The sequence below is a fragment of the Mixophyes fleayi genome, chromosome 6 (assembly GCF_038048845.1).
Source record: "Mixophyes fleayi isolate aMixFle1 chromosome 6, aMixFle1.hap1, whole genome shotgun sequence".
Classification (NCBI taxonomy): domain Eukaryota; kingdom Metazoa; phylum Chordata; class Amphibia; order Anura; family Limnodynastidae; genus Mixophyes; species Mixophyes fleayi.
Genome location: NC_134407.1, coordinates 17,470,705 through 17,496,779, shown reverse-complemented (window position 1 = coordinate 17,496,779; position 26,075 = coordinate 17,470,705). Strand labels below are relative to the sequence as shown.

At 40.9% G+C, this 26,075-nt stretch overlaps 1 protein-coding gene across 1 annotated transcript in view; it reads right to left on the bottom strand.

The window, feature by feature from the left end:
- The window catches only part of GOLGA7B (golgin A7 family member B), a 245,674-nt gene that overhangs the window by 37,409 nt on the left and 182,190 nt on the right, over window positions 1-26,075 (bottom strand). The window lies entirely within an intron of this gene.

Here is a 26,075-nt window from a genome sequence, read left to right as displayed (position 1 = left end):
GTTGGAGAGCAGCCAAGCACTGTCTAAAATTATAGCCACGCCCCCATGCATGCTGGTCCACCCCACTGGCAGCGTGGTGTGGAAACCCCCCTGTACAAATCCTGTGTTTGCCCCTGCTACCCCAACTATAAATCTGTCCCCACATTTTAAATTTACCTCCCCCTCCAATGCAACATGGTTTTGCCAAGGTGCAGAGTTTCTCCTTTTTTTGCTTCACTTTCCTTAATGAATCAGCCCCTTACTGTGGACGTTAAAGTGCCTTATTTTATAACCACAAATCCGATTTGTAGGAGATCATATGTAATCTGTAGACATTGAAAAGTGGAACTAAATACAATATTGTAAACAAATTATTTCAAAACTCTGTGTGAGAAATGCCTGTTCATATGCAAGGGATGTTTACAACATTTCATCACTTCTACTGAGTGCCAGGGAGCTGTCATGAGACATCTTAAGTGTAGTAGTATAGACAATTGTATAAATTTTTTTATAATAGTGAACAGGTATTGTTCTTCAGTCTATTTTTAAGTAATATATGTACAAAAGTTAAATAAAAAAATGGAAATGGCTGAATCATACACAGTTGCCAGGAAGTACATGCAGCACACAAATATCAACTTTAAATTTCAGTGTACAAATAAGCTATCAAGTATTTCTGTGCTACATGAAAAAAACAGTCAGCATTTAAGTTATGTGCAAAACAGAATGCTAATTTGCACCCCTTGCATTGTAACGTGGTTTTGTTCAGGAGACTGAAATAAGAAGTTTCTCAAGTTAAGATCCTTAATGAATCAGGCCCCAGATCATCAGTAGGAAAGGTATTGTCTTGTATCTCACATCTCAACTTCTGGTGTCACCTGTCAATTGTGAGCCTTGGCAGAGATGGTCACCTGTTAACTAGCAACACCAATCTCAATGAGCACCATGATCTTAAAGCTACTGAGATAGTTTTACTTTCTGATCCTAGTCTACAGGGTCTACTCTATATAAGGGACATGTAACTTTTGTACCAACTATTATTTTTTTAATTAATGTCAGTGTCAGTATCATGACACTGCCCCTTTAACTGAAACCTATTTGTGCCATAGAATGTTTCATCTATGTAGTAAGCCCAAGCTTTCCATGTGTGACAAGGCTAGTGGACAGCAGATGCTATATTATTATATATGGGTCATTTACCTATTAAGAGCTTATGCTCACAAACATAATTTATTTGTCTCGCATACATTCCATTTGAGACAGGTGAACAGGACAGAGAAGGATACTTAGAGCGATCATCGATCTTTATGAAGAGACGTAGATGTATTGCAGACTTGAGCAAATGACTTTCCACGAAAAGTAGTACATAATTCACTGCTAAGTAAACAGCATTGTATTATGTAATGCTGATAGATTACTTTGTTATTAAATCATGATATATATTGGGCTTTTAAATACTATTTCAGCACAGTGGCGTACTACATGTAGATGCTGTGTGCACTCATCAGGATCCCATTTATCATTATTATTGTTTCTTAGATTTCAGTACTTAAAAAAAATCACCAATAAAACTGAATATAATTATTTTTCCAAGTTTTTGCACTGAAAGGTTTATACCTTAAAAAAGTAGTTTACCTACTGTGAGGTTGGCGTTTTCAAAAAACATTCATTTGTAATACTGATATAAGTTTATTAGTCAGGATGGCTGACAAGTTACACATAAAGATTTTGTAGACCGCCTGTCTATTAGATTGGCCAGTATGATCATCCCGCCCACAGGAAACACAAGCCTTGAAAACCCTAGGCTCCTCCCCTACCTCTACCCTGATTGACAGCTAGCAAACCCATGTTTTCCTCCCCCTTAGTCTGACATCAATGACCTCTCCTAGATAAATGCGATAAGAGCAAGGGGCTCCGTTGGCTAGTTTACAAGGCCTCATTACAGCCACATTCTGGGGCCTGCTAGCTGTGAGGGAAGTTCTCCGCCAAATACACGTTGTAAGTCATTCACTTTGCCACACTCTGAAACCGCTATATACAAAGAGCAGGGCACTTTGTGTTGGCTGTATGCCTTCTGCAAATGTCATATATTGCCTCAATGTAATGTTCCACGTCTGATTCACTAAATCATCATCATCATCATCATTTATTTATATAGCACCAGTGAACTCACTCACATCAGTCCCTGCCCCAATGGAGCTTACAGTCTAAATTCCCTAACACACACACACACAGACAGAGAGACTAAGGTCAATTTGATAGCAGCCAATTATTTTTGGAGTGTGGGAGGAAACCGGAGCACCCGGAGGAAACCCACGCAAACACGTGGAGAACATACAAACAGATAAGGCCATGGTCGGGAATTAAACTCATGATCCCAGCGCTGTGAGGCAGAAGTGCTAACCACTAAGCCACCGTGCTGCCCAAAAATCAGTAGTTTCTCCATGGTTTTCTCCTACCTGAGTTCATCTATCCCACATATACGTTTATCCTTTCCAGTCACAGATTTGATCTTGTCTGGAGCTGCTTTGTCTGGACTCTTCATTGTTCATGAAGTTATATCGCTCGATCCCTATAACAACATGCAGAGTTGCTTCTGGTTACACCGTTTCACTCCAACAGTTAGTACAGTTATAATACAGTTATTATCCCTGTGCAGCTTATTGCATTATTTAAATGTTTTACTGTACAACTGTTCAATACTAAGTTCAGTTTTGTTATTATACGTTGTGGTGGTTCTACCGTATTACTGACGTTATACTTCCAGGTTCCCGTCCTACTCTATCCAGTAGGATGTCCTTCCTAACACTCATACTCCCCTGTCATGTGTTTTCAACTGTACCCCTGTGGGCATAAGTCACCCCCCCACCCCCACACACACTCCTCATAACAATGATACCGAAGACGTTATCCTGTCACAACACCCCACCCCCTCAGGACCCCTATTTCATTGAGATTTTCCCTCTTCCTTCCAACCAACATAGGCTTAGATATGATAACCCTAATGGCCTTAGACCCCTCAACAAGTGTACATTATAAAAGGTAACCAGCAGTTAACATACTACAGGAAATGCAATTTAAATCCCTTCATCTAAACCTGGCAAATAAAACCTTCACTCTCACTTATTATTATGCTTCTGCTACCTGCAAGCACAGAGGTGCAGCTATATTAACGCTTAACAGAGTCATGACCCTCAAGGTAGATATATCATTATAACTGTCAAGACTGGTTACAGTCGACAAGCAGGCTAAATGCCGTCACCCGCATTGTGTGACAACGTCGTCAGTGTGGTTGGCGCAATTCACAATGTTGCCAAATCACATTGTTGACATTAAATTACTAATGCCTCCAGCTCCGACATTGTCCACTTGTCACACAATGCAAGTGTCGGCGTTTAGTCTGCCAACATCTTCGTGTCAGCGGGTTAAGTGCCGACATTTACAGTGTCGGAAAGACAATCCCTAGCCCTATTATTATGTATGATATAGATTTTGTGCCAATTGATCCTAAAACCACCCAAAAACTCCAGAGCACTGAGATCTTCCGCGTGTCCTAGTTTATGGTGTCACGAAGTCAGGTCGATGATCTCCCTTATCTGTCCTCTTATTCGCGATGGCGACTCAATAGGTCGTTCCTTAAGCGGGAGCGTGTTATGGACATTGCTCAAGAATTCTGTACACCCAACAACTCAATTTCACTCTAGATCCTATGGGAATCTCAGAAGCCAACCATTCGAGGAGCTCTCATTAGCTTATCCACAGAGGGAGGGGAGAGCGGAACAGGAGCACATCATGGTCCTACTAAATTGAATAAAATGATTTATTTAAAAAATCTTGATAGGCTGTCTAAAAAAGAGAGTTTCAAAACTTGGGCTAAATTAGTCATTTGCAGTCTCTGTGATTAAATCTTATGATATTAATCACTTGAAAAAACTAAATTTTAGAGAATACCCTCAGAATTCCTAGATAAAAAATTAATTGGTCATCACATTTAACTCTATAGAATAGACTCACTGCGTACAATCCATGTGAGATAATTAAATTGCAGCATTGCATGATTGAAGGAGAATGTTGCACAGCGAAGTGATTAAAAATAATTTGTATAATAAAGCACATAGGAAACAATGAGGTACAACACAATTGATCTCTGTCTTCAGGTCATGCAAATAATAATCGTTGTTGTAGCTTGGCTGTTACGCTTCTTGATAGGTTTAACAAACTGTGATCAGGGAAAAGTGAGCAAGTAATTCTGTGCCAATCAACCTAAATAGAGAATTCTACATATATTCTCAATTATATTTATTATATTCAGGCTTTAGGAAAACACTTGGGGGTATATTTACTAAAGTGCAGGTTTGAAAAAGTGGAGATGTTGCCTATAGCAACCAGTCAGATTCTAGCTGTCATTTTGTAGAATGTACTAAATAAATGATAACTAGAATCTGATTGGTTGCTATAGGCAACATCTCCACTTTTTCAAACCTGCAGTTTAGTAAATCTAGCCCCTAGAGGCGAGAAGTTTGACGTGCATTGAAGAAAATAATGACACCACACACCTCAGTCTTATCCCTGTCAAAAGTCTAGAAAATTATACATGCTGATTGTAGCAGTTTAGTAAATCTTCCCCTTGATATTTTTCTCAATTGCTATTAGTATATGTACAATAACTTCTTCATGAAAGAATCGCGGTAAAGGATTATTCCTTGGAATAAATAATATCTCAGCCCAGTCTTCAAAGTCCATATTACTGTCAACTTATCTGTGTCCAGTTTTGATTAACGTAATCACGTAATCACAATTCACCAGTATTATCCAAATCCAATCCAATTGCTAGAGGAAATGCATCAACATTTTAAGTTTGAATACATCTTCAGAATGCTACTAAGTGGTTGCTAAATTTCATTACTCTTAGAAGCATATTATGTTCACATTGTCATTTCCACAAAAGGAGTCTTAGAAAGGTCAGGAAAGAAATGACTAACGTCATTTCATAGAAAAAGTTTAAAAAAACGTAATTTGTAGAGACGCACCCGATTTTTAATCCATTCCATACCATGCACTATGTTTGTTTCACAAAAGCAGTCTGATCCACTTTTATTAAAATAACAAATCATTGAACCATCTTTGTGAAAGTCATCACGGGTACTACTTACCTTGTAGCGTTTCTGCCACTATATGCTCATGGATCTTGCAACCAAATTGCAATATGACTTTTGAAGGATTTGGGAAATGGAGATAACATGCTACTTTAATTAACCCCTTTTCAGGTCTGCAAAAGTATTATAAAGTTCTCACCAGAATTATTGCTTCACAAGAAATGCTCATTATGATTAGAGATGCTCACTGACCCCCGTGAACTGGTTTTGGTTTTGGATCTGGATTAGCTTTGTGTTCTGGTTCTGGCAAAACCACCCTCGTGTGTTTTGGTTTTGGTTTTGGATTTTTTTAGAAAAAATCCTAAAATATACTAAAATCACATAATTTTGCTCTTTTTTTGTTCCTACATTATTATTAACCTCAATAACACTAATTTCAAGTCATTTGCAGTAAATTTTGACCACCTCACAGGTCACAATATTATTTTCATACACTTTCGGGCAAATACTGCAGCTACCTGGCTGGATGGTAAGTGACAGAGCAATGACACACGGCAGTTCCTAGCACATCTAGGACACATTGGCACACAGCAGTGGCAGAAAAGAAAAATGGGGGTCCGCCCTCCCTCCCACCCACTGTTATGTTGGATCTAAAAAAGGAATTCAAAACTCGCGAGATTCGAGATCCAACGACATCACAATGACGTTTTACCTAGTTTTCAATTCCAAAGGCGCGCGACAGTACTTAGCCGGCTCGGTACTCGGATCCCCTAAATTCGGGTGTGTTCGGTTCTTGAGGAACGGAGCCTGAGCATCTCTAATTATGATACAGTTTTTCAAAACCCAGTAACAACTGATTTGGTGCTATAGAAAGCATCTTTAATAGCAGACTGACAGAATTACAATCATTTGCTACAATAGTTTGACAATTAACTTGGTTTCCTTTCCTCTTCAATATACCTTAACTACATAGACATAAAGTCAAACAATCAATTACAAAAGTGTGTGGAAGGTTAATAAACCTAAGAAATCCCATTTGTTGGTGGGTTGTAAACTTCGATCACACCAAACCTGCTGTGTACTTGAATAACAACAGTTCAAACTTACTACACCGAATTGAACTCTATGTCCTTTTTATTGCAATGTATCCCCATTGAAAATTCTGGCAAAACAGTATCTCAAAATGAACTGAACAAGTGATGGAAGTAATAATGTGTACTTACAACTTGTAGGTCCTGAGTCATTAAGGAGAGCAAAGCATTAAAAAGGAGTATTTTTGCACCTGGGCAAAACCATTTTGCATTGGAGGGGGAGGTACATTTAAAATATGAGTACAGATTTATAGTAGAGGAAGGGCATGGCCTAGATCAACTTTCATTTTCAGTGTAAAAATAAAACTATCAAGTATTTGTGTGCTACATGAAAAAACAGCCAGTATTTAACTTATGTGCAAAATAATAAACTAATTTGCACCCCTTGCATTGTAACATGGTTTGTCCCGGAAAACATTTACTCCTTTTTTTTTGTCTTACTTTCCTTAATGACTCAAGCCTGTAGTGTGAATTAAGGAAGAAACTTGTTGAGCTTAGTAGCACAACTCAAGGTAATAGTTAAAGAAGGAAACTATGGGATACATATTTTTCAACATGTTGTCTGTACTGTCGGTTACTGAAATCCTGAGGTATTGCCACGGGAGACTGCTCATAGTATATTCAGGAATAGGCAGTGGGATTTAACCAACTATTCATAGTGTTACCATAGTGATTCTAACACGCTTGTACTGTAGGAAGATCTCACTCTGACTCATTGACACAATTCCAGTCACCTGCCTTTTTAATGACCCAGTTATATCCGTTCTCAAAATAAAACATTGTTACATCACCAATTTTAGCACCGATTCATAGTTTTTTCCTGGCAAAATCTGTTCCCATCTATATGCATTAGGTGTAGAAATAAATCCACAGAGAACAGTAAGGAAATGCTGAGCTGTCTGAAACAATGATCATTCAAACCTGTATTGCCACTGAATGAAGGAAGCAAATACGACATCATTATAATGCAATGTACTACTAACTGACTTGTCAAAGACTATACATTTATCTTTCTAACACATAGGAACAGCCAATTATCTTTTCGGATTCTATTAGTAGGTTTCTTCTTTAAAATCTTTTTTGGAGAGAGCATGGGATTGCAGCATATTACCTAACTTTAAAAGACCCATTTAATAAGTCTGTATTTTATAAGAGAGATTTATTTCCCTTTATATGTGTTACAGGTCATGAAATGTAAGAATTGACACATGCATGGGCCGCATATGTGCTTTGAATCCTGCTTGTTCAGGCAGAGAACTACATATCTCAGCATGCATTAGGGAGGAGTTTGTGAAGGAGCAGTTACAAACGGCAGTTGGATTTCTGAAATACGTTGCTGAATGACAGAAAGAGTTAGAGCCAATCAGAGAACTAGATTCAGTTACAAACGGCAGTTGGATTTCTGAAATACGTTTCTGAATGACAGAAAGAGTTAGAGCCAATCAGAGAACTAGATTCAGTTACAAACAGCAGTTGGATTTCTGAAATATGTTGCTGAATGACGGAAAGAGTTAGAGCCAACCAGGGAACCAGCATAGACATTGTAAAACGTATATAGTTCAACACAGAGGGCAAACTGATTAGCAGTCTATCTTCACCAGTCAATAACTGAGTCCAACATATTTATAAGATCTTGAAGGCTAGATGCAGTACTGTTCTCATACAGCAAGCTCTGACGCTCCACCGATGTCCAGAAAAAGTTAAGGGACCTTAAATACACCAAACCAGCGTGACTAGTATGTCATACAGAAATATTTCAGGTCAAGCAAACTCTCTTAGTTCTCCAGAGCCTGTTTTCTGTTATTACCTTTTATTCATAAAGATGTCACAGTGGGTCAGCAGATCTGTAGAGAGCATACAGTAGAACATAACATTACACTACAAAACAGACACAGAATCCAATAAATACAAAACAGCAACAAATAGCTGAAACATCATTAATGAAACGCAAAGCGGGGTACAACATCTCACTAGAACTTGAGAAGAGAGGTCATGAGGAGAAGGGGAGGTATATTACTAGAGCTACCGCTTGATATACAGAAGCATTATCCTGACGTGGACAGGTGTTCCGGTGACATTTAAGACAAAAAAAAACCTTCTTTAATTAAATGTAACCTTTGTATAAATCCCCAGATTCCTGACACACATCATTCACTTGAAACATTCAGTATGTATTAGTCACCCACTCACACCAAGGGAGAGTGTCTTAAATCTTTCAGAAAAACAAGGTCAGGAAGGACAGATGCTTTTAGATAAAGTTCTATTTTCAAAGACAGGGACACTTAAAGGTCACTCCTGGTGGAAAAAATGTATTATGGGATAAAGCAAACCTACAAAGCAAACAGAGTGTAATTTAATGGACCACCAGATGGCAAAACTGAAAACGTCAGATAATCACCATTAAAGTAAAACACTCTGTTCAGTGTTACCCTTACATTCCAATACCCGGTTAAAAAGTAACGTGGTATCTCCACACTCTATTACCGGCAGCAACAAATCATCCCGCATCTTTATGACCGTGCCCTGGTTGAATCCTGATACAGGTCAAAAAGCTGAGACTGAGTTGCAATGACATCGCTAGCTAGCCCCACCCCCGTGTTTGAATCCACCAATCCACTCTGGGCATTTGTGCAAAGCAAGTCTGCCAAGCTGTCAGTCACTGTCTGCTAGATAAGAATGGGCCTCCTAACATGGCCCATAGGAGTAATGATGGATATATTTAGATAAGTATAAAATATTTATCATTCAACGCATATAATTCAGTCCATTAACACACAGGCTTTGCTATTTATTGTATGTACTTACAAAATGTTATTGTCGCACTAGTGTTTATCTACAAAGTCTCTGACACGTAAACGTGATCTATTATCTGTATTACTTATTTCTTATCTTATTTTTATTATTATTATAGGTATCCTTTGTGATTTATATTGATAAGGTACCTGCCAGTTAGAGTTAATATCATGAAGAAAGAGAAGAAAACAAACTTGGGACATGGTGTACAACAGTCTTTCCTTTAACAGGTGAGCGTTTTATATATGACCCAATTCTCAAAATAAAACTTAACTTTTATTTAGATTTCAAATAAAATTATTTTTAAAAAACAAAACCAAAAACAGCGAAATATGTGAAAAAAGTGAAATGTGATTTTGTGATTTAAAATTGCTGTGTATATTGTATGATTTCTTTATTAAATAAAGTTGCTCATCATTTAGATCTGTGAATAATTTCTTTCCTATATTACTATGCCTGTGTCTCAATACAATTTCAATAGAGTATATTGCATTTCTGCATAACATATTACCCCTATAAGAAGCTTCCCTTACTATGCTCACTTACAGTAGGTATTGGCTTTAAATTACCTTCCTAAATCATTTGCAGGGATCGTAGCCAGTTATGTATATAGCTCCTCTATTCGCTAAGGTTTAGGGGATGATTTGCTAACTACCTACATGGAAGCTTATTCTTGGGTTGGGCACTCTTCTTATTCCTTCAGTAAAAGTTAAGATCAAAGTACTGGTCTAAATTAGCCTTGTAAAATATGTACTATTAGGAGATCACATACACACAGTGAGACGCCAAGGCACGTTTCGCTGCAGTTGTTTTTTCCAGGCAAAGGATTTTTTGTATGTCAAATAAAAATGTTACCACTCCTTTAAGATATATTAGATCACACAACCATCACAGTTAAATAATTGCAGTATTTTACAGATAAATACTTTTATATAAGATGTTTGGCTCACAGTGTCTCCTCTAGAGATGCAAAACAATCCATCACCTAGGAACAAAGTTGGAAGAAGGGGAAACATGTTATTAGAGTTATTACTTCCATAGAGACCTAACAACTCTCTCTGAGTCCCACAAACCACTGATACTCCACAACACTTTCCAACACACACTCAATGTAGCCCCTCCAGTCTCCCCACGCCAACCAGCTGCCGCTCCAGTCTCCCCATGCCAATGAGCTGCCGCTCTAGTCTCCCCATGCCAACCAGGTGCCGCTCTTTTCTCCCCATGCAAACCAGCTACCACTCCAGTCTCTCCATGCCAACGAGCTGCCGCTCTAGTCTCCCCATGTCAACCAGCTGCCGCTCCAGTCTCACCACGCCAACCAGCTGCCGCTCTAGTCTCCCAACGACAACCAGCTGCTGCTCCAGTCTCCCCACGCCAACCAGCTGCCGCTCCAGTCTCACCACGCCAACCAGCTGCCGCTCTAGTCTCCCAACGACAACCAGCTGCCGCTCCAGTCTCCCCACGCCAACCAGCTGCCGCTCTAGTCTCCCCACGCCAACCAGCTGCCACTCTAGTCTCCCCACGCCAACCAGCTGCTGCTCCAGTCTCCCCATGCCAACCAGATGCCACTCCAGTCTCCCCACGCTAACCAGCTGCCGCTCTAGTCTCCCCATGCCAACCAGCTGCCACTCCAGTCTCCCCACGCCAACCAGCTGCCGCTCTAGTCTCCCCACACCAACCAGCTGCTGCTCCAGTCTCCCCACGCCAACAAGCTGCCGCTCTAGTCTCCCCATGCAAACCAGCTGCCGCTCCAGTTTCCCCATGCCAACCAGCTGCCGCAACAGTTTCCCAATGCCAACCAGCAGCTGCTTCAGTCTGCACACACCAACCAGCTGCCGCTCTAGTCTCCCCACGCCAACCAGCTGCTGCTCCAGTCTCCCCATGCCAACCAGCTGCCGCTCCAGTCTCCCCACACCAACCAGCTGCCACTCTAGTCTCCCCACGCCAACCAGCTGCTGCTCCAGTCTCCCCATGCCAACCAGCTGCCGCTCCTGTCTCCCCACGCCAACCAGCTGCCGCTCTACTCTCCCCATGCAAACCAGCTGCCGCTCCAGTTTCCCCATGCCAACCAGCTGCCATTCCAGTTTTCCCATGCCAACCAGCTACCACTCCAGTCTCTCCATGCCAACCAGCTGCCACTCTAGTCTCCCCATGCCAACCAGCTGCCACTCCAGTCTCCCCATGCAATCCAGCTGCTGCTCCAGTTTCCCCATGCCAACCAGCTGCCACTCCAGTCTCTCCATATTAATGAGCTGCCGCTCCAGTCTCTCCACACCAACCAGCTGCTGCTTCAGTCTCCCCACGCCAACCAGCTGCTGCTCCAGTCTCCCCACACCAACCAGCTGCTGCTCCAATCTCCCCATGCCAACCAGCTGCCGCTCCAGTCTCTCCACACCAACAAGCTGCTGCTCCAGTCTCCCCATGCCAACCAGCTGCTGCTCCAATCTCCCCATGCCAACCAGCTGCTGCTCCAGTCCCACAGAGACCGGCTTAGCCCAGACAAAAAAAAGTTTCCTCTAAACAATCTGTTTTGAATTTACACAACCTTCATGGCTACAGGAACAATAATATAAACACAGCCATAACAAATAAATTCTTGAGTGTGATATAGTGAAAAGAGGGTATATTTATTGTAGCATAATAGTGAGTTCTTAGCATACACGCTGTGGTTAAAAAAAATATAGTCTGTAAGGAAAACATATTTAATATATGTGGTATGAATAGGTATGGAGTACATTAGACCCAAATGTCCATCATATGCAGCCTAATATCCAGCACAGCCAGTATATACCAATATCCAAACATCTTGTCCAAAATGTAGCCATCCAGGCCTGGCGCGGTTGGTGCCACTACAACAAAGCAGTGGTGTATTCGGCTAATGAGAATGGACTTTCTACTTAATTCCGATTGGTTAAATCCTACTGAAGTCCTACAGCCAATGACAGTCTTGTACGATTGTGTATACCAGTTTTGAAACCTCACTGGGTAGAAGCTTCATATAGTCCCAAATTGTGTGTCAAGTATGGGTCTGTGAATCATTAGGAATGGGGTTGTGTATACAGGTCTTTGTTTGTTTTAATGCTCCAAAGTATGCATTAATAAATCTTATGCCTTAATGTGGTGATGCTATACACTAATCTGCGCCCCTTAACACTGTTTAACAGTAGCCACAGTTTAATTAAGAGAATAATAATTTAGATAAGAGAGAGGTTTCGTAATGAAAAATAGAAATGACAAAACATATACTTTGATTGGCCGATTAATGCAGTTTCAGACAAACTGACATTTACAATGCCGTAATACAAATCATTAAAATCATTGCAAAATGTACATGTTCAAATACTCTTTTATATTTCTAGATACACACACTTGTAAGATAAATTATCCACAATGCATTAAGACCTAGGGGCTTCCGGATGTGGGGTTTTTGACATAATTTGCCATATCTAATATATACCAACTTATATTTACAAGTAGTCTTTTGTCTTTACTCACACTGCTCCTGGCATTGTAATCATAATTACATTGTCTAATCGCTGCTCCTCGCAGTGACTGTATATGACATCACAGAACAGCAGAATTTATTTAGTTGTTTCTTTCTGGTTATTGCAAATATCTGTACAACAAGGGTCTAATAAACCTTCCAATACCTGTATATACAGTATATTTATTAAACACACAATACATCTGTGTATGCCGTGTTCTATGTGTGCGCTGTATGATATCAGGCATCCTGTGTTTGATTACTTCTGTCTGTAGGACATGTGGGGCCATCTGTCATGATGAAGCATTGGGCATATTACTACCGTGGGCCTAAGCTTTCCCAGTTATAAGTGCTGGTGGTCACTTCTACCCTGTACCCATTACCTTACACCTCTCTGCACCACACAAGATACTATTCCTTCATCTACCTTCACGCACACCAGCAAGCACATATACATTGTAGGTCTGATTCATTGACGCATGCAAAACTAACGTAATGTGCTTTTCTTAAAAAAACGCAGGTAAATCGGGCAAACGCACTTCCGTTATCAACTACAAACGGATCTAAAGAAACGTCTCTTGTTGAATACTGACATAGATACACTGCATTTACGGAGTTTGCCATATTGAGACGGACACAATACATTGCAGGATACGTACAATACATATGTGGACTATAAAAAGAACGCACGGTTTAAAAACTGCGCTCGACCATGACACGCCCTTACAGTACATTAACTACGTGCATACGCCCCTTTCTCTCCCCATTCCACCCATGACATTATAGGCCGTAGTAAGTGCCTTTTGTGTTCGAAGTTTAATTGGATGTGCTTATAAATAGAAAAGTGGATAAGGTTCCTGGGCCCATGAAAGTGTATACATACGACTTGGAAGAGTGAATACAAGAGTGAATGTTTTATTCAATAATATAACATGAACGCGTTGTGGCCAGAACAATTTAAAAACATGACAAAGAATTATATAGCATGCAAATGTATATATATATATTAGGGATGAGCGCGCTCGGATTTCTGAAATCCGAGCCCACCCGAACGTTGCGGATCCGAGTCGGATCCGAGACAGATCCGGGTATTGGCGCCAAATTCAAAAGTGAAACTGAGGCTCTGACTCATAATCCCGTTGTCGGATCTCGCGATACTCGGATCCTATAAATTCCCCGCTAGTCGCCGCCATCTTCACTCGGGCATTGATCAGGGTAGAGGGAGGGTGTGTTAGGTGGTCCTCTGTGCTGTTTAGTTCTGTGCTGTTTAGTTCTGTGCTGTTTAGTTCTGTGCTGTTTAGTTCTGTGCTGTTTAGTTCTGTGCTGTTTAGTTCTGTGCTGTTTAGTTCTGTGCTGTTTAGTGCTGTGCTGTGCTGTGCTGTGCTGTGCTGTGCTGTGTTCTGCAGTATCAGTCCAGTGGTGCTGTGTGCTGTGCTCTGTCCTTCTGAGGTCAGTGGTGCTGCTGGGTCCTGTGCTGTGTCCTGTTCAGTCCAGTGGTGCTGTGTCCTGTGCTCTGTGCTTCTAAGGGCATAGTTATTTCCCCAATATTCCCCTGTGTTTAAAAAAATAAAAAAATTTTTTTTTTATAAAATACCAAAAACTACTTTAATATTTTTTAATTACCACAAAATTTTCACAACCAATCCTGCAGTATAAGCCCATTGGTACTGCAATATTACCAAGTTCACACATTCAGCAGTAAAAGTCCAGTGGTACTGCAATATTACAAAGTTTACACATTCTGCAGTATCAGTCCAGTGGTGCTGTGTCCTGTGCTCTGTCCTGCTGAGTTCCGTAGTGCTGCTGGGTCCTGTGCCGTGTCCTGTTCAGTCCAGTGGTGCTGTGTCCTGTGCTCTGTGCTTCTAAGGGCATAGTTATTTCCCCATTATTCCCAAGTTTGTAAAAAATAAAAAAAAAGTAAAAAAAAATAAAAAATTAAAAAAAAAAAAAAATATATAATAATTATAACCAAATTTGCAAAACCAATCCAGCATTATAAGTCCATTGGTACTGCAATATTACCAAGTTCACACATTCAGCAGTAAAAGTCCAGTGGTACTGCAATATTACAAAGTTTACACATTCTGCAGTATCAGTCCAGTGGTGCTGTGTCCTGTGCTCTGTCCTGCTGAGTTCCGTAGTGCTGCTGGGTCCTGTGCCGTGTCCTGTTCAGTCCAGTGGTGCTGTGTCCTGTGCTCTGTGCTTCTAAGGGCATAGTTATTTCCCCATTATTCCCAAGTTTGTAAAAAATAAAAAAAAAGTAAAAAAAAATAAAAAATTAAAAAAAAAAAAAAATATATAATAATTATAACCAAATTTGCAAAACCAATCCAGCATTATAAGTCCATTGGTACTGCAATATTACCAAGTTCACACATTCTGCAGTATCTTGTGCTACATATAATGGAGAGCAAAAATTTGGAGGATAAAGTAGGGAAAGATCAAGACCCACTTCCTCCTAATGCTGAAGCTGCTGCCACTAGTCATGACATAGACGATGAAATGCCATCAACGTCGTCTGGCAAGCACGATGCCCAATCTCCTAGTACAGGGCATGTAAAATCCAAAAAGCCCAAGTTCTCAAAAAACAGCAAAAAAAGAAACTTAAAATCATCTGAGGAGAAACGTAAAGTTGGCAATATGCCAATTACGACAAGTAGTGGCAAGGAACGGCTTAGGCCCTGTCCCGTGTTCATGACTAGTGGTCCAACTTCACCCAAGGATCAAAGCCCTCCTCCCCCCCCCTACAAAAAATTTAAGAGAGTTATGCTGTCAGCAACAACAACAAAACAGCAAAGAACTCTGCCTTCTAAACAGATGACATCACAAATCCCCAAGGCGAGTCCAAGGGTGTTGTTGGTTGTGAACCCTGACCTTCCCATCACTGTACGGGAAGAGGTGACTCCATCCAGCATTTGCAGCACGCCCTCTGCATATGCTGGAAGGATCACCCACAGTCCAGTTACAGATTTGGCTAATGAAGGTGTGAATGTTGTGCACTGGGAGGAGGATATTGATGTAGCTGGCGCTGAGGAGGATGTTGATGATTATGATGCAGACAGATACCAAATTGCATTTCTCAATTTCTATTTATATTCTAGATTATATAACGGCTGAAAAGTTTTCTGTTTTACTCCTAGTGGAGAGGGGATCTGATGCAGACAGATACCAAACTGCCTTTGTCCATTTCTTTGTATATTTGAATTGCTAGTTCTACAGTCTATGCAGGCTGCTTTATTTATATTCAACTACAAGTGTAGGGCGGGGGGGGGGCATAGATAGCCACCAAAGTAACGTGGTTCATTTAATTTCACTTTCTAGCTCCACAGTCTGTGCAGCCTGCTTTTTTTTATCTTCAAAGTATTTATATTTACAAGCCTTGCAATCTAAATTAACTAGAGGTAGTGACGTGGTAGAACTCCAAAAGGCAGTTTGGAAGCCCCTGTACAAACTGGCTCTATTTTTTAACTGAGTTGTCCCCCCTCCAGTGTGTACTCGGAAAGAGTTTTTAGTGCAGCGGGGAACCTGGTCAGTGAGCGGCGAAGGAGGTTGCTTCCTCACAACGTTGAAAAAATGATGTTTATAAAAATGAATAATCAATTCCTCAATGAAGTACAGCACTGCCCTCCAGACAGTACAGAGGGACTGTGGTTGTGGAGTCCAGCGGGGACGAATTGATAATGTGTGAGGAGGAGGAAGTACACACTGTAGGGGGAGAGGAATCAGAGGTTGAGGATAAGGACGACATCTTTCCTCAGTAGAGCCTGTTTAGTTTGTACAGGGAGAGATGAATTGTTTTATTGGTGTGGGGGCCCAAACAAACCAATCATTTCAGCCACAGTTGTTTGGTAGGCCCTGTCGCTGAAATGATTGGTTTGTTAAAGTGTGCATGTCCTATTTCAACAACATAAGGGTGGGTGGGAGGGCCCAAGGACAATTCCATCTTGCACCTTTTTTTTTGGCATTATGTGACCATTCAACAGTCGTTTGCCATGTTCAAAAAGTAAAAGAAAATGCCAACAAATTCAATAAATTAAATCAAAAGTTAAATGCCCTGTCATTATTTAAAACAAGAGGTTTTGACGTGCTAGAATTAGTGTAGTGTTAAGATGTTATAAACACTACACTTGGAAATTGGAGGAGGTAATGTGGCCCCGGTATCAAATTGGGTACCGGGGCCACCCCACTATGCAGTCCAGATACTTGTTTGGTGGAATTCCGACACGTGGAGGGTTTTTAAATTATATTGTGGCCTCGGTACCAAATTGTGTACCGGGGCCACCACACTACGCAGTCAAGATACTTGTTTGGTGGAATTCAGACCAGTTGAGGGTTTTATTATTATATTGTGTGGACCACTCTATCTATACCACACTACAACTCTATACCACTCTATTTCCTACTTTAATTCTATTTAATTCTATTTCCTACTTTAATTCTATTACTAATTAATTACCATAAAGAGGAACAAAAAAAACCAATTTTACCAAAAGTATAATATGACTTAGACTTACAAACACTACACTTGAAAGATCGTGCCTTTAAATGAAAAAGTCAGTCTTCATTGCACGACTATGTGCAAGTGCAACAGGGACATTTTTTTGGGTTTACAAAGTCAAACAATAACACTACGACCCTGTCTGTCTGGGGTCTGTCAATGACGAATTGTCTGTAGCATGTTTGGAGGAGGTATTGTGGCCCCGGTATCAAGTTGGGTACCGGGGCCACCCCACTACGCAGTCCAGATACTTGTTTGGTGGAATTCTGATACGTGGAGGGTGTATTTATTTTATTGTGGCCCCGGTATCAAGTTGGGTACCGGGGCCACCCCACTACGCAGTCCAGATACTTGTTTGGTGGAATTCTGACACGTGGAGGGTGTATTTATTTTATTGTGGCCCCGGTACCAAATTGTGTACCGGGGCCACCACACTACGCAGTCAAGATAGATAGATGCGTATCATAGATAAAGTACATTCAGTGGTGTGGGGCAAATTGAAAAATATTCAAAATGCACTGACATTATCAAAAACAAGAGGTTGTCACACGCTAAAACTCCAACATGTATATGATGGAGAGGATGGAGGAGCAGCCGTATGTGTAGTGTAATGCAGACCTGTTGAAGGTTTTTTATATATTTTATTGTGGTGCCCAGTGCCCACTCCTCTACGCAGTCCAGGTACATTTATTGGTGCGATTCATAAAAGTTCAGGGTTTTTAATATATTGTGGTGACCCACTCCTCTACGCAGTCCAGGTACATTTATTGGTGCGAATCAAACAAGTTGATGGTTTTCTTATTATATATATTGTGGTGACCCACTCCTCTACGCAGTCCAGGTACATTTATTGGTGCGATTCATAAAAGTTCAGGGTTTTTAAGATATTGTGGTGACCCACTCCTCTACGCAGTCCAGGTACATTTATTGGTGCGATTCATAAAAGTTCAGGGTTTTTAATATATTGTGGTGACCCACTCCTCTACGCAGTCCAGGTACAATTATTGGTGCGAATCATAAAAGTTCAGGGTTTTTAATATATATTGTGGTGACCCACTCCTCTACGCAGTCCAGAAAGATACCTTGTTGCAACGTTTTGGACTAATAACTATATTGTGAGGTGTTCAGAATACACTGTAAATTAGTGGAAATGCTTGTTATTGAATGTTATTGAGGTTAATAATAGCCTAGGAGTGAAAATAAGCCCAAAAACTTGATTTTTAAACTTTTTATGTTTTTTTCAAAAAAAATCCGAATCCAATACCTTAAATCCGAACCGAGACCTTTCGTCAAGTGTTTTGCGAGACAAATCCGAACCTCAAAAATAACGAAAATCCGGATCCAAAACACAAAACACGAGACCTCAAAAGTCGCCGGTGCACATCCCTAATATATATATATATATATGCTGCTGCAACAAGGTATATCCAGTATTAGTTGCAGAAATAACAAATGGCAGATGTCATTCTGATCAGTTCAATAATATGTTGAATGGCTAAATAAAAATATAAATAGAGGTAGAAAAAAGAAAACAAGCAATTGCAAGTCCGACTGACTCCCAAACTTGTCCAGTCAATAGGGAGGTCGTATGTATGGCGAACCGCAAAAGTACGTGAAAAAACTCACATTTAGGTAGTGCTGTGGTTCCGTCAGCTAGGGGTGTCCTTTTCATGGAAAACGGGAATTCCCTTTCTTGAGCTGGTCCGGGTAGGTGTTTTTGTCGGTCCCACAAAAGTTTGCAGTGGAAGGGTGGAGCATGCGCGCTCCGATCACCCAGACGCTGAGTGCGACCTTTCTGGTGTTCAAAACAATACTTGTAGTGCAGATATATCGGCTAGCATGCTAGCGAGCTGGATCTCTGCAGTGGCTATAAATAAGCAGGTAAAGAATGGATGGATGGGTGATGACAGGATATAAAGTAACCAACGCGTTTCGCCCGCGGTATGCAACAATGGGCTTCCTCAGGGATGTGCTTATGTTTTACTGTTGTATAGTCCATTGCTGAGCGTGTGCATTGCAATTTTATGAGAAGTACAGCACATAACGGCATTTACGTTCTTTAGTGAATATAATAGTAGGGGGACCCCACCCCCCATTCACATTTTATTTCTTCTCACTAAGCAGTCTGGAAACACAATATTTTGCAAGATACCAAACAAAACCAGAATGTTTCCAACCCTGCATTATGTTTCATTATTAGCCAGTCTATAGTTTCCAAATTTCCCTCTTTACGAAGAACATTCTTTAACATGAGCCGAACTGTATACATAGAGTACAAGACACATTCTTCTCCATGATCCAAAATATATACACAGAGTACAACACACATTCTTTCACATGAGCGAATATTTATGCAGTAAGTTCAACATCTTTTAATCTTAAAAAGTTATAAAAGAATAACTGCTGCTAAAAGTTATGTAATTCTAAGGATTCCCCGTATTTCCAGGGGAATCTCCTGCTAGACTCAAGCCCACAGCCCAATTTCTCAACCCTCCACGTTGCCAAAAACAGTAGCTTAACAGGCAATTGCAGAGCTCACCCAATGAGGTGCTGCCTTCACTGACAATGCCACATTGACAGATTCTGCATCTGTCTGTGGTCCTCTGTTGTCACTTGATGCTGGGTGGATGCAATGGGTATTTATTTGGCCATATTAAAGTAAAACTTGAGATCTTCTGGGTGGGACCTAACACCCTGGGGTGAGTGGAAAGACGTTAATAATCAAACATTGAATAATGACGCTGGCATAAGAAAGCCAGAGAAAAACATGGAGTGAGCGACTCTGAGAGCGAAGCGATTGTAGATTTTGGCCATAAGCCCTGAGACCGGAGCTGTACTTTAAAATAATACTAAAGTCTCAGTAGGAGACCAGCTAGGTTCTCCTGAATGCTAAATACCCTAAAACAAATAAAGAAGTCTATTCTCATTGACACTGCTCATAAGACAGCAGCAGAAGGACAAATGCCAGCATTTCACATATTTCCAGGGGGGCAAATAACAGAAATGTCTTAATATATAGACGTGTGCTGGTAACTGCTGTGGGAATCTAACAGGGTCTTCGCCTAATGATGTTCCAAAGTATAGGTCAGTGGAACTGACAATTATACCACAGGCTGCGCATGTTACAGGACTCCTTGTCCTTATCAAGGATACACAAGCAATGGTCTAATGCTCTGCATTTTGTTACACCTTTTAGAGGACTGTATCTCAGTTCTGCAATGTGTTGCAGTGACAGATGGGCCACAGGTCAGAGAGAGGAAAGGTAACACAGGGTAGAGTAACAGCTAAAACTGTGACAAGGAAGGAGAGACAAACGTCATAATATCAGTTACCATGGCAACTGGACTCGTATTATTCTAGCAAACTAATTACTTACAAAATGTGAATGAAATGTCAAAAATTGAAGTTATTTACACAGAGCCTTATTAGAATGCTGCAACATTTGGAGGGTTTTTTGTTTTGTTTTTTTTATATTGTAAATGTCACATTACAATCCACTAATTGCCCTTTAAGCAAGTTACAGTTTAAAACCCTTTATGTGCCAACAAAACTTCCACTGTTTTAGAAAAGGGGATAAAATATTGTATTTAATAAAGAGACAATAGTTCATTCTAGTTCACTTGGGCGAATCATATATTTTATTGCCGTGCTATGTACTGTACGTGCGTGGGAGTTGGGTTATGTTTGCAAATAAGGCACAATAAGAGAACGCGGCCACTTCGATTGAACAGAATGGGAACACAACCTTGACCAAAGTCAAAATTGTTATCGACAGTGGTTGGTAAATAGAAACTCTGGATTCACACACACACAATGGGAGCTTAAAAGTTGCAAGATCCAGACAGGCTTCAAATTGTGGAAAAAGTAAACCTGACCCTTAAAATCTGCAGTACAAGCATCATGGGTAAAAGAACCTAACCAAAACAGACATTAAGTACAGAGCCAAATCCAGCAATATTGATCCATGTAATGCAGAAAGCGAGCACTGAATGATGGACTTGATGGACTTGAAGTATTTGGACCCTGGGGGCTAGATTTATTAATCTGCGGGTTTGTAAACGTGGAGATGTTGCCTATAGCAACCAATCAGATTCTAGCTGTCATTTTGTAGAATGTACTAAATAAATGACAGCTAGAATCTGATTGGTTGCTATAGGCAACATCTCCACTTTTTCAAACCAGCAGTTTAGCTACACACATTCTGCTAGAGAGGGTATATATCAAACAGCTACAGTAAGGCTGGGTACACACTACAGGTTTTCAGTCGATTATCAGTCTAATCACACAACAAATAACCGTTAGGTCCGATATCGCATTAGTGTGTACACTCCTCCAACGATCATGTTTTATCATTCCAAAGCTCATCGTATCATTTGATTTGATTTTACAACAGTGTTCCTCAACTCCAGTCCTTACGCACTACTAACAGCTCATGTCTTGAGGATCTCTGTCTGTGGAACCGGTAGGATAATTATTGACCCAGACAAGTTGACTGTCACCTGTGCACGATTAAAGAAATCCTGAAAACATGAGCTTTTGGGGGTGCGTGAGGACTGGGGCTGAGAAACTCTGTTTTATAAACTGACTAAAATTCTCTATAAACAATGGAACAATGTCGTTCCAATCCTGCAGTGTGTATGCACTCAGGACCGGCAGTGTCCATAGATCTCCATAGCGTTTACAGAATCACAATCTTTTCAGCAGATGGTTATGACAAATGAAGAGCACAGATCTGAAGGTGAATCATGTAAAACATGTATAGTGTGTACACGTGTATCAACATGCTGATCTGGGCTTTCAGTCTGTATAATCGTTAGCGATATCGCGTCGGGAGAAACTTTCTGTAGTGTGTACCCAGCGTTAGAATACAGTATATCTATACATGTAATCGCTAAAAGCAGAACTCTAACAAAGATGGAGATTTCCTTTAAAGAAGTCTTACACATAAAAAGCAATTTGCTTCAAAAATACATTCATATAAACATTCACAAATACAATCAGCATGTATAATTTTCGAGACTTTTGACAGAGATAAGGCTGAGGTGTGTGGTGTAATTATTTTCTTCTATGCACTTCATACTTCTCGCCTCTAACTTATACTGCGGGTTTGAAAAAGTGGAGATGTTGCCAATAGCAACCAGATTCTAGTTATCATTTGTTTAGTACATTCTACAAAATGACAGCTAGAATCTGATTAGTTGCTGTAGGCAACATCTCCACTTTTTCAAACCCGCAGTTTAGTAAATATACCCCTAAGTCTATAAACCAGTCTAGAAGAATCTATTTTAATTCCACATCAGGATTTTGAATGAATAAAAGGATTTTAAACTATGGGCCGAAATACCAAAAGTGCTTTATGATGTGTCCACATGACCCTTCGGTTATATAAAACAACTGGCAGCTTTATCGTGCTACTCTCCATTTGTCCAAAAGTGAACAGAGGGGGTGGGGGATCTGTGCGACTAGACTTGTGGTTAAGCAGAGAGAAGCAGTGCATTTAATGGAGCCCACAGATTTGGCCTATTGAAGGTCAGGAAGATGAGTAGGATACCGGAAGCGAGGTCAACATCTCTGTGGGTTGTGTTGTGCCGGGAGCACATGGCAGATACCTGGGCTCTGTGCTAAGAGGGGTGGGATCTACTCGATGCAACTGCTGTTGGGTTCTACATGTCACTCTCTGGTCACATAACCAACTGTCAGCAAATGTCGTTTTCAGGGGCAGAGGTGCTGTCCACTGGTTGATAGTAGGGTGCTACCAGCATAAATCAATTGTCCATGTCCAATAACAATGAACAGGAAGAAGCTAGAAATTACACACAAACCTTAATTCAATGTGATGCTTCATTAACACAGATAATTCCAATATTTATTCCCATCACTGTCTTTTCCTCCTGGAAAAGTCCATTTACAGGATGGCAAAATAACAACACATTTGATGCAATATGCTACAAGAAAAAGCCCCATCTGTTTTAAAAAAAACAACAGTAAACAACAGGAATAAACTGAACACGGCTAGGAAGAATGATACAAGATAAAGCTGGGTACACACTACACTGTTTTCCTCCAATAATCGGCTCAAACAGCCGACATACGACCGCTCGTTCAAAAGTCGGGTCAGTGTGTGCAGTGACACGATGGTCGAAAGTCTGCCCAAATGGACGATTATCGCCTCATTTGGTTGGTCGTACCGTTTAATATTTTTGTTCCAATCTCGTTTCTGCTGTGTAGTGTATATAAACTTCTGACTGATCCACAACAGTGAGTACGAAATTACAGTCATTGCTCACGACAACATGGCTGTAAAAAGTCGCTAAAGGGACGTCCGCTCTTCCCTTTATCGTCCTAAACAAGGCTAGTGTGTATGCAGTCCATGGACCGAGCTACCGAAACATCGAACGCATGTATAATCGCTCAGCTTAAGGCTGGGCAAATGCTAGAATCTATGTAGCCATTGAACATATCAATTTTGGGTCATTTCTTTAGATTTCAATGGGAACGTGTTCCTTGGCAGCTGGTTGCTGATTATTTGACTGCTCCCGAATTGCACACGTTTTTTCCCAGCATTAGCAAACACTAAATATCATGACATGGACAGGACAGAATTTGTGACAAGTGGGAGGGTAGGGGAAGCGGGCAGGGCAGGCCTAAAAAATGTAACCCCCGGCCTGAGTGTGATATCATTCACATATATAATTGCTCTTTTCACCATGCGCCAATTTATAATTAAAGACTAACAGCCATTGAAATTTTCACTTTCACAAATGACAACCTGCATCTTTCTAAAGATTCATCGGCAAATGCATTGCATGAATTCTGGCTTTTTTTTATTATTTAAGATGAATGAGGCATTTTGGTAAAGTTTACAATGGATGAGGATTAGGGGCTGGCTGGCGGCCAAGCACCCACCACTGGCTTATAATGAATGAGCAGCATCCCATCTCTATATTGACAGTTCCACTTTAAGTGTACTATGTGGCTGACTGCAGCTTGTATTCCCACCTGCCTGCTTCTTCTCTGTAGCTTCTCTGAAGCAGTACAAAGTTAGAGTTTATCACTGGCAAAAACTACAGTTTTTGCTGGCAATAGGACTTTTCACTCTTTGATAAATCTACCTTTTAGTTCATGCATCTTCAATGAGGAATCGTTGACCAGCGGTGACTCAAAACTTCATTAATGTATTCAAAATGTACTATTGATTGGCCCAGCAAAAAATATTAAAATCAGAAGATTATGCTTACCTGCTATGCTAGGGTGCCGTTGTGTGCCATTGGACACGGCTGTGCCTCTGCTTCTGATCGGCAACCACCAGGACTCCAGCAACTTCAGCAGAAGAGGAGGAAGAAGATAAGGGGTGAGAAGCAAAGAGGGAGGGCAGAGAATGTACAGGGCAAGAGGAAAAGGGGGTTGTGAGGGGCACGGGGTAGTGTGGGTGGTGGAGGCAAATGGTAGAAGAAGGTGGGGGATAGAAATGATAAGAGGGGTAAAATAGAGACAGGGACACATAAAGGAGGAGGAAGAAAGAGACAGACACAAACAAAGAGGAGACAGAGATGCACACACAAAATAGGGGGCAGAGGCACACATGGGGAGACAGAGGGAGAGAGGTACACATAAATAAAAATTGGGAATAGAGATTGGGATGTGATAGAGACATACAAACACAGGGGGTAATGTATGTAGTGGAACAATGAAGAATGCAGGCACAGGACATCCAGGAAAGGGCGAGTGGTCAGGGGGTGCACTGTGCACCAGAAGAAGCTTCACCCCCTATTTAAACAAAGTGGCCACTTGCTGCCTCTATATATCAATATAGAGGTCCAATGCAGGCTATTGTGCAGAGGAATGAGGACAACTGTTGCCACCAACCTACCCCAAGCACATCTCGCCCTTGATGAAGTCTTAGATCATCATCATCATCAGTTATTTATACAGCACCACTAATTCCGCAGCGCTGTACAGAGGACTCACTCACATTAGTCCCTGCCCCATTGGAGCTTACAGTCTAAATTCCCTAACATGCACACACACAGAGACTAGGGTCAATTTTGTTAGCAGCCAATTAACTTACTAGTATGTTTTTGGAGTGTGGGAGTAAACCGGAGCACCCGGAGGAAACCCACGCAAACACAGGGAGAACATATAAACTCCACACATATAGGACCATGGTCCGGAATCGAACTCATGACCCGAGTGCTGTGAGGCAAAAGTGCTAACCCCTGAGTCACTGTACTGTGCTTAGATTGGATAAACTATGACCTAAATGACTCAACACAGCAATGTCTTAAATGACATGATCATCTATTGCTTGCTGATATATAATTCACATTCCCGTCACCCAACTCTACAGCTAAACATAAGCAAACATGAGGATACAATGTAAATGAGCGCTCCATATGTTCACAAACTGGTATGGGACTAATTTACTAAATTTAACCATTCCCCTTGTGCTGAACATGGCACACGGCAAGCTCCAGCATGATACATTAGACACTACTCCATGAGACGGTCCTATGGGTCTTGTTTGCTTCACAATGTGATTGCCACTCAAAGATAAACTAATACATCACCAGAAGGCATCAGCGCATAAATAAAGCGTCTTTTGTATTGTATTTAGTTACTGTTGTACAATATCTACCAAAAAGAGCCATGTCCTGAGAAGTCTCACTAGATTAACAACACAGAAATATTATCTTTAAGTTGATAATTTACAAACAATTTTTTTTTCAAAACTACAATGTGGACTTGGTGCAGAGTGAGTACTGCTCCAGTTTGTGTAGCGTAAAATCGCTCTATGACTGTGATTGATTGTGATTGACTGTGAATGCTGCCCTCATGCTCATACATACCTCCAATGGTGAGGATTTTGAAGGGACATCCCAATTCGCAGACCACAAAGGGGGTGGGGCTTACCAGTGTTACGTCTGTATCTATAATCTGTAGTAAAGATTCTCTGATGCGATCGCAGTGGTTCCAAAGCACAAATGATTTCTTAGCAGAGAATAGCAAAGCAATACATACACGTGCGCCCATTAGCACTAGAGATGCTCAGGCTTGGTTCCCCGAAAACAGAACACACCCGAACCTAGGAGATCCGAGCCGGCTCGGTACTTTCACGCGCCCTTGGAATTGAAAAC